The following is a 12,045-nucleotide window of genomic DNA, read 5'->3' as shown; positions in this document are numbered from 1 at the left end:
TGGCTTACAGTTCCACAACACAGTCCATCAGAGTAGGAAATTGGGGCAGAAACAAAACAGAGGCCATGAGGGAACACTTGTTTAGTGGCTTGTTCAACCTGTTTTCTTATAGCACCCAGGACTACCAGCCCAGGGATAGCACATTCCATAGTAATAACACACCACAGCCTTGCCCACAGGCAAGCTGTTTGCTTGGTAAGGAGGGGTATATTCTCAATCAGGTTCCTTCCCAAATGACTCTAGCTTGTATCCAGTTAACAAAAGCTATCCAGAGAACACCCCCTTCACCTGATTCTGTCAACTGTATCAGCCTTTTCCAATGAGCAAGTTTGGTGTTGTCAGTGCCATCTGGTACATCCTGGTGTCGGTTTCACTGCTGAGATGACCATCATCATATGCCCCTTGTCTTTTCTTAGGCTGTGTTACTTTTCTTTTCCAGATTCTCAAGTTTCCCTATTCATCTTATTAATTTCTACACATTTCTTCTTCTATCACATAGGCACTAAAGATATAGCATTACCTAGGAGCAACACAATGTCTCAGCAGGTAAAGGTACCTGCTACCAAGCCTGACAGGTGAGTTTGATCCCTTGAACTCACATGACCCAAGAAGAGACACAGCTCCCAAAAGTTGCCCTCTGACCTCCAAAGTTACCCCCACAACCCACACCTGCACAAAATATGTAAATAAAAATGTGATTTAAACAATAAAAGTATATAGCCAAGCATTGGTGGCTCACACCTTTAATCCCAGCACTCAGGAGACAGAGGCAAGAAGATCTCTGAGTCTGAGGCCAGCCTGGTCTACAGAAAGAGTTCCAGGACAGCCAGGGATACACAGAGAAACCCTGTCTCAGAAAAAGAAAAAAAAAGGTATAATATTTTTGCCTAAGAACTGTCCCAGTGCACTCTATTCATCTCACCAAGCCCAGAACTCTCCTGGTTTTGCCCTTGCCTTATTGTTGGCCTTCCTTCTGGTCTCTGTCAGTACCTCTGTCAACCACTGGAGGTGCAGTTTCCCTGAGGTCAATTCTTTTCTTTATAGTCACCTCCCCCCATCTTCCCCTGACAATCTCAACCTTGGTTAGGACTGCATATGTCATTAAATAGTTTTTGCTGTCTAGAAATCCAAACTCAGATACACACCTAAATTTCTATTTAGCTGTGTTGTAATTCTTCCTCAAATAATAGAGTAATGGTAGTTCAGATGAGCTTTCAAAAAAATATTCTACTCCATTTAACTGTGAGAACACAGGCTTTCCCATGCTTGTTGTTGGCTGGGAATGTGACTTGATTTGTCCAATAAGATATCAAAAAATATGACAAGGTTTAAAACATGTGTGCACAATGTTCCTGTTTGCTTAGGGTTTGTCAATGCCTTGAATAACTCACCAGTTCCAAAATAAAGTCTCAGATGGAATGAAGCCCCTCTGGCTGGAGCAGGAGGCAGTCATCATGGTCCACCTGTGGGAACCAAATGAAAGAGAGCAGACTGACCAGAATCAATGTATGGCAGGTCATAAATGTTGCTAGGCTATGCCGCACATAGGATGAGGCTCATTTTGCAATGATTGCTGACTGATAGAGAAATGTATGCCTACAAATGGATGCTTATGTTAGCAAAAACCTAAAATAGATAGCATAGCCCCAGCCCAAGAAAACTATTCAGTGAAGCTGAGAAAATGGTACCCGGTTCTGCATGGTGGCAGCATGTCTAGTAAAATGCCTCTTGTGACACTCTGGAGGGCAGAAAAGGCACCCAGTGAAACACTGGCTTGGGAGAGGAATTCTAAGGCAAAGTGTGGAAACAAGAACCAGGTTTAGCTGACTATGCATTAAAGGTATTACAAGAGGAGATAGACCAAGGGAAGAACAGGCTCAACCACAGCAGAATTAGGAGAAAATGGGGTCTGAAAATTTCATAACTTTTAGACTAGGAAGTGAAACTCTTCCTTGTCAAATCAAAATGTAAGCATTAAATTATAGTTTCAGAGAAAAGACAGTCCAGTGTTGTACAGTACACTGCCTCAACTCAGTGGCTATATAACCATCCACTGAAACCTCTCAGATGGATAGAGATGTTTTCCAGGTGTCTGCATCTGCACGAAAGGGTAGCTGAAATCTAATCCTGTAGGCTAACAGAATACAGAATTCTGTTGTTCACACAAAACCAGTGAAGAAGAAGATGAGACAGCAGGGCAAGACAAAACAAGTGTCACAAACAGAATTGGGACAGGCACTTGACTAAATCAAACATGAAAACAGCCCATAAAGCATTGAGGGGTTCTGTATTGCAATAGTGCTAGAAACCACACTAGGAGAGTCTGACTCTGGGAGATTGGGAAGACCTCAGGACCTCCACATTTCAGGCAGAAAGTTGATGGCAAAAGCAATTCAGCTTGCTATTTATTTATTTATTTATTTATTTATTTATTTATTTATTTATTTGGAGACAGCGTCTCTCTATAGCTCTGTCTGCCCTAGAACTCACCTTTTCAGACCAAGCATCTTAGTTAAGGTTTTCATTTCTGTGAAGAGACTCCATGACCAACACAACTCTTATAATGACAGCATTTAATTGGGGCTGGCTTACAGGTTCAGAGATTCAGTCCATTTCATCAAGGGGAGAGCAAGGCAGCATCTAGGCAGGCATGAGGCTGGAGAAACTGAGAGTTCTACATCTTGTTCTGAAAGCAAACAGGAAAAGACTGGCTTCTAGACAGCTAGGATGATTAAAGCTCATGCCTACAATAACACACTTCCTCCAACAAGGCCACACCTCCAAATAGTGGCCATTCATATTCATACCACACAAGGCTAGGCTAGAAGTCAGAGCTCTGTCTGCCCCTGATGGATTAGAGTGTATGCCACCATACCCAACTCTTCCTTCCTTCCTTCCTTCCTTCCTTCCTTCCTTCCTTCCTTCCTTTCTTTTTTTTTTTCATTCTTTCTTTTTCTTTTAGGATTATAGAAAGACTTTCCAAGCAGAGAAATAAACCTAAGAGCTATGTACACAGTAAATCTCAATATCACACCCAGGCAATAGGTTTGAGTTCATTCAAGATCATTCTTACCCTCAGGGATAGAGCAACATTTCAGAATACTAAAAGAACTAGCTTTCTTATGCCTTATTCTGCCCCATCTTAAATAGAAGCATCTATTCTGGCTGTTTTTCTTCGTGTTCAACCATTTAATGCTGGGTGTGTGAAAGGAAGTGGACTTGTTATTTTAAATACACTAGTTTCTAAATCAAGAAACACAGAGCCAACCTGATATAAATGGTAAGATTCTAGAATCTGAGCCTATTCATAATTTGATGAGACTAGGGGATCTTGGGAAGGGGTGAGCATATTTTGTATGCGAGAGGAACCTGAATATTCATGAGGAAAGGATTAGATGAGAATAGTTTTAATTAGTATTCAGCAGAGAATCACTACCCCCCTTCTTCTCATCTAGTTTAAAATATGTCAGAAAAGAAGAGCCCAGCACCTTACACTTCTGCCACCATTTTGAGACTGGGCCCTGGGCAGCATCCTAGGTAGAAGAGAAACAGGTGCAGCAAGACTGAAGGAGGCATGTCATCACACCCTGAGGGGCACATAGGGGTCTCAGAGTCCTGCTCCCACAGTGTGCTGTTCTCTCAGTAGCTGAGGCTCCATCTTGATTACAGCATTCTCTTTCTTATTGATGATTTATGCTAAGTCCACCCAACCTTATGACCTACTGAGACTGGTCAAACTCAACTAGTGATAGGAGGTTCAGGATGTACAGTCATTTGATACCCTACATGTTAGTATTACATAGCTATTGAGACCAATAGTATCTCAGGACCTTTTAATCACCAAATATATAATGTCCTTTTGTGTTTGGCATGGCCTACTTCCAGGACCTCAGAACTTGCATCATAATTCTCCCCGTAGGGATTGCCAAGAACTGCTGTGTCCATGAGGTCACTAAGTCCAACAGGCAGCACTGTTCTTACCCAGCTTGTGCTACGTGCTGTAGCCCCTTTCAGAGTTGGTGTCCTTCCTTATCTCTCAGGACATGAAAAGAAGGGCTATGCTTAGGTGTGAAATGCATCCTTTCCCAAATTAAGAGACTTACAAAGCACTATATTTTCTTATTTATAACTGGTGTGTAAGATAGTAAAACATGTTCCTCTCCCTAATCCAATCCTGGTCATCAGACCCCTAAAACCTCTTATTAAGTGGCCAATTGTCTTATCTTTGTAGAGTTCATCTCCTATCCCTTGTCATGCATTAACCAGAATGATGGTTTCTTTGCTGACACCATCTAATCAGTACACAATTGGTGTATTAGAATATGAAACCCCAAGATATAGCTAAGTCCCTTAGAGTACATCATAATGACATGGGAGAGTTAATACAGCCCCATATTAAGGGATAAGGTTTGTTTTATCTTATAACTTGTAATCCATCATCTGTAGAGTCAAGGCAGGGACTCCAGGCAAGAACCCAGGAACTGATGTAGAGGCTACTGAGGAGTGCTGCCTCCTGGCTTGTTCACAGTAGCTTGCTCAGCCTGCTTTCTTATTATTCCTCCCCTAAGGAATAGGTTTACTTACAGGGTGTCAACATGAACAGCTTCTGGCCCTCTTTCATGATGAGTGAAAAAGGAATTTACCAAATTAGCAGCTGGATGACTATGTATTATAGTTTTATGTTAACCAAATATAAGGAAGAATCATTTGGGAAGACAAAAATTCAACTGGGAAAATATCCAACCCAGACTGGCCTATAGGCAACTGATGATAGATGTGGATGGGCTCAGCTCAATGTGGGCTGTACCACCCCTACACCAGTTGTCCTGGGAGCTATAAGAAAGCAGGCTGAGCAAGCCACTGTGAACAAACCAGGAGGCAGCACACCTCAGTAGCCTCTGCATCAGTTCCTGGGTTCTTGCCTGGAGTCCCTACTCTGACTCCATAGATGATGGACTACAAGTTATAAGACAAACATTTTCCTCAAGTTACCTTTCATAATGTTTTACCACAACATCATAAACCCTAAGACATAGTCAGCATAACCTGTAGTCAGAGCTGTGACTTGACCACATGAATTTTGCTCTTCTGTTGTCTCCAGAAATTTGACTGGTTTCTTCAGATTCTGCAATAGTTTAAATAGAGCTGGGATAGAAGGCCCCAGGGGCGTCTCATCTCCATCATTGCCCTCTAGAGGGTAGTATTATTCATGGCTATGGGAAAGGGGGCAGTTTCAAAAGCTTCTACTTTGCATTTTCACAACAGTGGCCCTGACCCTACAGGCCAGAGACTCGGTGTATAGATTACTCCAACTGTAAAGGATTTTAATACTAGATAAACTTTGGATGCTCAAAGGTTGGGCTCAGTTGGCTATTTTTAATCTGTGTGTGCTCACACATTGCTATGGGTCTCAAGTAATTTCAAACACTGGATCTAACCTTAGGAATGTTTAAGTATTCCCTTATTTCACCAGTATATATAAATAGAAGAACAATATTTCTTTAGGGAAAAAGTTCCTAGTACATTCTCATTGTAACTATGTATTATATTAGAGATCTTTACTCTACACTTGCCTTGCCCAAGGTTTTACTCAACAGCTTCTGGTCTCAGATTCAGAATCTATGTACTACGTTCCAACATTTCACTGATGGGCTACCTGGAGCCTCCTGCTCTTCACTCCTATCAGGTTTGATTGTTTACACTCAGGACGCTCCTTCTTGGCTGAAGTTGTCCAGACTTCACACACCATGGCTAGATAAAGTTCAGAGGGCATTTGCATACCACTTCCCAAAATATTCCTTGGTTTATGGGTGCCTAGAATACACATATAAACCAAATATTTATAGATAATAAATCACAAAATTATTTTTAAAATAATCATTTGCTATTCATATAATTTTATCATTTATTAAAATGAAAGCAAATTTATATACTCTAACAATGGATATGCTTCCTTAATTTAACATAAAGAATTAAATCCTTGGCTAAATATTTGATGCATCAGGATATAGAGCACCTTCAATATTTTTCAGAGTAGACTGATATTTCAACTTTATAATTGTCAATGCTTAAAATGTCACTTTCATATAAATGTGCAGTATAAAATAGTAGAAGTCCCCAGTGTCTAACATGGAAAATATTCTTTCAAAAGGTTGATCAGGGGATCCCAAGAGACTCTCAAAATAATATAAGCTATGCTGTTAACCTTTGGAGAGATTGATCTGGGACTGACCTGGAAGTCTCCCACTAAAGACTAGGTCTCAGTGCCAGTGGAGGTTTATAAGCTTGCCAAGGGGAAAACCAATCAATAGTTCTACTCAGATATACTGTCTACAAATCACAGTAATGAGAAAAATAGCAAGACATCTCTAAAGGTACAATAGACGCACTTACTAATATCTTGGAGTAACAAACAACCATCTAATTAGATTAGAGGTACACTTAATAGGAAGGAATTCAGGCCTATTCACCCATTACTTTACTAGCCATGGAGCCCTGAAGAATCAACTACTGCCATTTCACTAAACCAGTATAATTTCTAGCTGCATTTCTAAACATGTATCCTTATATCCTCAGGTAAGTGTGGCTGTAGTCAAAGAAGATTCTTTTTGCAGCAAACAGAAACCATCACAGAAAGCCACGACTGGTCAAAATACAGAGAAGTGGTCATGAGAGTCATTACTTCAAATAATATATCAACAACACAACCCTACAACAAAGGCACTGCAAAAGAGAAGGCAGGGTTGGAACAGAGCCAGAGGACCAGCGTGTCTGCTGCAAGATAGTGTCTTCTGTACATGACAAGGAAGACACACCCATGCATCTCAACAATATGGCTGCCAAAAGAAGACCTGAAAAATAACAATGCCATTTACTGTGCCAACATGGATAGAAAAAGAAACTCATAAGACTTCTATGGTAATTTGAATGAAAATGGACCCTATGAGCTCATGCAATTGAATACTTGGTCCTCACTTAAAGAAACTGTTTGGGAAGGATTAGGAGGTGTGGCCTAGTTGATGGAAGTGTGCCACTGGAGAGCAGGCTTTGAGGTTTCAAAAGCTCACACCATTCCTAGTTAGCTCTATCTGCTTCCTAATTGTCTCACAAAACGAGCTGTCAGCTAACTGCCCCAGCACCCTGCCTGCCTGTCTGCTGCTGCAGTGCTCACCACCATGATATTCATGACCTCTAACCTCTGAAACTTTAAGCCCCAGATAAACTTTTATATGTTGGCTTAGCCATGGTGTTTAATCACAGCAATATAAAAATAATTACAACAGTCCCACCCCTAGATGAATTGTATTTTCTACTGGACAAGCTCTCTGATAGGCTGTCAAATCACATGTAGTCAGCTCTAAACACATGTACATATGAGCAACATTCAATAAACTCAGCAAGTGGTATTTATAAATATGTATGCGAATATATGTAATAATTAGAGAACAAACAGCCATGAATTTTAGAAGCAGTAAAGAGGAGGCAGGGGAGGAGTTAGAGAAAAGAGAAGGAAATTATGTAAATATGGGGCTCATATATGAAATTCTTAAAAAAAAATCACTTCTTAAAAAAGAAAACACACACACAGTAGAGGACTTCCAGGTCTATGTTCATTCAGAAATGATGCACCTAAGCCTCAGGGAGTCTATAGGTCAGGTGGGGAGGAGAGTGGGGCATCCATGTGGAATGTGGAGCAGTTGGAGGGTTGATAGGGAGGGATGGGGAATGGAATATTGAGTGTAAAAAATAAATTACAAATAAAATTAAATTTAAAAAAGAAAAAAAGAAGAGTAGGGGAGAAATTAGTGGTGTTGGGGAAGGTTATGGGAGGAGCTAGATATAGGAAATGGGGGTTATTATGATAATATCTCATTGTCAACATGTGCAAAATTCTCAAGAATAAAGAAAATTATAGTAAATGCATGAGACCTAGACAAATGCCTGGTACAAGCTGCCATTCAAGAAAAAAATGTGCAGATAAGTGGCCAGATAGGAATAAGTTCCTGCCCTTTAATGTGCTTAAAATCTTCTTGAGAAGAAAAATCCAACAACACACACACACATACACGCACACACACATACACACAACCTAATGCTATTAACTGAGAGCAATGGTAAATTTGTATCAGATAAGGAATTGCATGAATTGTACAGATCCATGTGGGCCAGCCCATACCCTGACAGGAACAAAAGTAACGATCCGAGCCATACAACAGGCATAGGCATGTCACTTCGTGCTTGAATGAACATAAGTCCCCACAGAAGACCCAACGATCAAGTGAAACTTGGAAGGAATGTGGCCCTAAAGCAATGGGTGCTATGGATTCTTCCTCCCAAGAGCACCCCCTCGGATTCCCACTACCTCCCCTGCACTGCATTCACAGCTGCAGCATTAGCAAACATCAGGGCCTGAACTAATAAAGAATATTAGATCAGAAGTTCAGAGTCAGCCCATCTTCTCCAGCCGGAACAAACACGTAAAGATCAACTGAAGAAGCTGGTTGAAACAGGTGTTTAGGAGTTATGGGAGGATGCTGCCTGGTGTCTCTGATACCCCGGACTTCTCCAGTCAGGCTGTGTTCTGGTACCAAAGCTCTGTCATACTTGGCTTCCCTTATGCCTGGAGAGATGCTGACATCAATAAAAGTTTGTTATTGAGAGAAAAAAAAAAAGAAAAGAAGAAAAAGAAAAACAAGCAATCTTTACAGCTATATTTACAAACATATAAACATTTGTAAATAGGACATTTTTGAACATTTGTTTTTCTAACTTGAGGGGTTAAACATGTGTCTCAGTGGTAGAGAGATTTCCTACCTAGCTTGATCCCTAATGTCACACACACACACACACACACACACACACACACACACACACATATACACAAATAAAAATAATTAGAATAACTTGATACTCGGACAATGTTAAAAAGCAATATTGTGGTTGACATCAATTAAATGTACTGTTTTTGAGTTCTTATACTTGACACAAATTGGAAAAAATAATCCTCACCACTTTCAGACTAGAGTAGATGAAATAGAAATGTTCAGTTATTTTTTTAAAAACAAACAGGCAATAGTCCAGAGGAATGGTATCAACTATGTAACAAAATACTCAAAGCCTTTTAATTTTGTTTCATTACACAAAACAAGAAGTAGCGGGGAGCTGCGAGACACTGGTATCTAGACAGTAGCTTTTGCAAAACAGCCAAAATTTAAAACAAAACAAAAGAAAATCTTTTAAATGCAAGGAAAATAAATAAAAACAAAAACCTAGCAGAAAGAGGTTTGAAGCCATTTCAGAAATTGCTGGAAATTTTGCCCAACTCTTAAGCCAAGATTCATTTAAGATGAAACTCAGGTCAGAAACCCAAGCAGATTCTGCCTGTATCGCAGCCACCAGTCCCAGGATTCTGCTTAAGGCTTCTCACTCATTTCCTCCTCTAATCAACAGATCTCCATCTCGATTTCCACATCCACACAACCCTCCTTCTCTGGAGCCCTCCACCAATTACCTATAGACTCCCTAGCCAGGAGCTGGGGTGGCCCAACTTACTTTGCTGCTAATGAAAAGAAAGATGTATAGTAGGGGAGGAGAAAGAAGACAATGCCATGGGTTAGGGGTCAAGAGAGCATGGCCCTATAGGCTGGCCAATTGGAGTTAAGAACAGCCCTGATGGAACACAGTAAATAGGAAATAATAACTCGGGGTTGCTGATAGGAAAGTGGATTCTAACAGCATGGAGGGTAGGCATGCTGCCCAGCTCTTGTGCTGCTTAAATCTTGTTGTAAATATAAAGGCTGTGAATGTGTCTTTCATCTGGGAACTCAATAACCAAAGAGGGGGAGAAACCTGGGATTTTTAAATAATTTTGACTACAAGATGTTTGGAGAGATGACTGGGAGGGTGCCTAGGAAGGCACATGCTACAGCACAGGAAATGGTCGCCAGAGAAGCCAGTGGCAGTTTATTGGTATTTAAGTGTAATTCTTACAGTTATTCTAAAGGTTTGAGATTTTGCATAATGAAATGGTGGGGAAAGACCCACCAACAGGAGAATCTGCTGCCATAGGCTGTCTTAGTGTTGTGCTATGTGAGTCCTAGGTCAAGTAACTTTTTGGTTAGAGGCTTAGTCTTAGTTAAATCAGCCATGGCCATGAGGACCATAAGACACTTGATAAAGAAAGGCACCTTCAGGGGGAGGAGTGCTATGAGCGTGGCAGACACTGTGGCACATGCCTCCTTGCTAAGTCTCTAGGACTAAATAAATAGCAAATATTGAAACTAGGTGTTGTTGTTGTTGTTTTATCATACTGGGCATGAAAACTCTGTTTGTATATGCAAACTTTAGGAGCCCAGGAGGAAACAGAGGCTAAGTAGTCCCTTCTGCCCAAAATGGCTGCCCATTCAGACCTTCCATCCCTACATATCTCTGAAAGAATTCCTCCCAGTGTCTGTCCCACAGATTGCTTTCAGCTTCCAGTAGCCAACTTTGATTTAAGGACTCGGGTGAGGACAGAATGAGAAGTCATCGAGGCCAGGAGGAGGAGAGAGGGTAGCGGGAGAAACGTGCAGGATAAAACAATTTCCACCTGCTGACAATATATAGATGGTGAACTCGGAAGTTTTCCACCATAATAAACAAGAAGAAGAAGTGGAAGAAGTGGGCATATAACTTTATGGCCTGTGAAATTGAATCACCTCTCCCGGATCTCTTTACCTGTTGGTGGACAAAGAGTCGCTTCCTCATCCCAGGCAACCACGGGTCGTAAAAGCCTCTGAGACGCAAGGACTGGGCCTGTCTGATTAGAATCCAGAAGGCCTTGGTTTCCAAGCCAGACTTTATATATTTGAGTTCCATCCACTGCAAGCTGCAAGCACTGTGAATTACAGAGCTTCCTGAGCTGAGCGCTGCATCTCGCCATTGTCATAAACACCAGGAGAGAAGCAAGGCCACCATCTTAAATCAGCAGCTTGAGAGAGAAAGCAAGTAGAGACACAGCTGGGCATGGGAGACAGGTGGAGACCCCCCCTAGTGAGCCCCACCAATAGCAGGACAGTAAAAGCCTGAATTTGTTCGCCTTTCCTCTTTTCTGACTTGCTGTGACTCTTTAGTAGTCCAACAAATCAACCAAACCTAAGACTCAGAATTCATTCTCTATTCTTTTTCTCCCCTTGCTAGAAGAAAAATGGGACAGAGGTATGTTGGGCAGAAAAGAGGAACCCCTACAAGACCCTGAGAGGGACTGCCTTGACTTAATCGTACAGTTACTATATTTTCTAAAGCTATTATTATTTACTCATTTATCAAGCCTCTGTGTGTGTGTGTGTGTGTGTGTGTGTGTGTGTGCATGCATACACATGTATATGTTAGAGAACAATTTATAAGAGTTGTTTCTCTTCTCCCATCGTGGTGTTCAGGAAGAGGATATCATCAGGCTTGACAGCTAACACTGAACCACCTTGACAGCCCTATTTCTAACGGTTTTTTGGGTTTTTTGTTTGTTTGTTTTTTTTAAAGCCTGTGTCTTTGTCTCTCTGTCTCATCTTCCATTCTGCCAGTGCTATTCTAGGCTCTCACTTGATTTGGTGGCCCACCATCTTTCCTGGCTCTAGAATGGCTTCAGTAAGCAAGAGGCATTTGGAAGGAAAAGCCAGGCTAGCTACTCCTTACTCAGCATCCGAGTAGAGTACAGTTTCCTAGAGACCGACTTCAAGTTAGAAGACTTGGCTTTGACATCTTCAAGACCTCATAGTGGGAATCATTCTGGTCTTCTGTGTTCTCAGATTTGATGCCCTTTGGTACAATAGTAGGAATCTGGCTCTCACAGCCTTCAGGGTTGCAAAGTTCAAGGTTCATGAAGGGAGAAAGATGGTGTTTATCTGTCTATCTGGATGAAGGAGCCATTTGATTAAGGACATGGGCTTGCACTCATGATAGAAGGAAGCTATGTCACTGTTAACACTCACTCTTTACTAACAAGTTGGTGTGATCTAAGTAAGCGCCATCCCAGGCCGTAGAAACTGGGTGGAGTTTGAGATGTGGAAA

The sequence above is a fragment of the Mus musculus genome, chromosome 1 (assembly GCF_000001635.26).
Source record: "Mus musculus strain C57BL/6J chromosome 1, GRCm38.p6 C57BL/6J".
Classification (NCBI taxonomy): domain Eukaryota; kingdom Metazoa; phylum Chordata; class Mammalia; order Rodentia; family Muridae; genus Mus; species Mus musculus.
Note: the sequence above shows the minus strand (reverse complement) of the source record.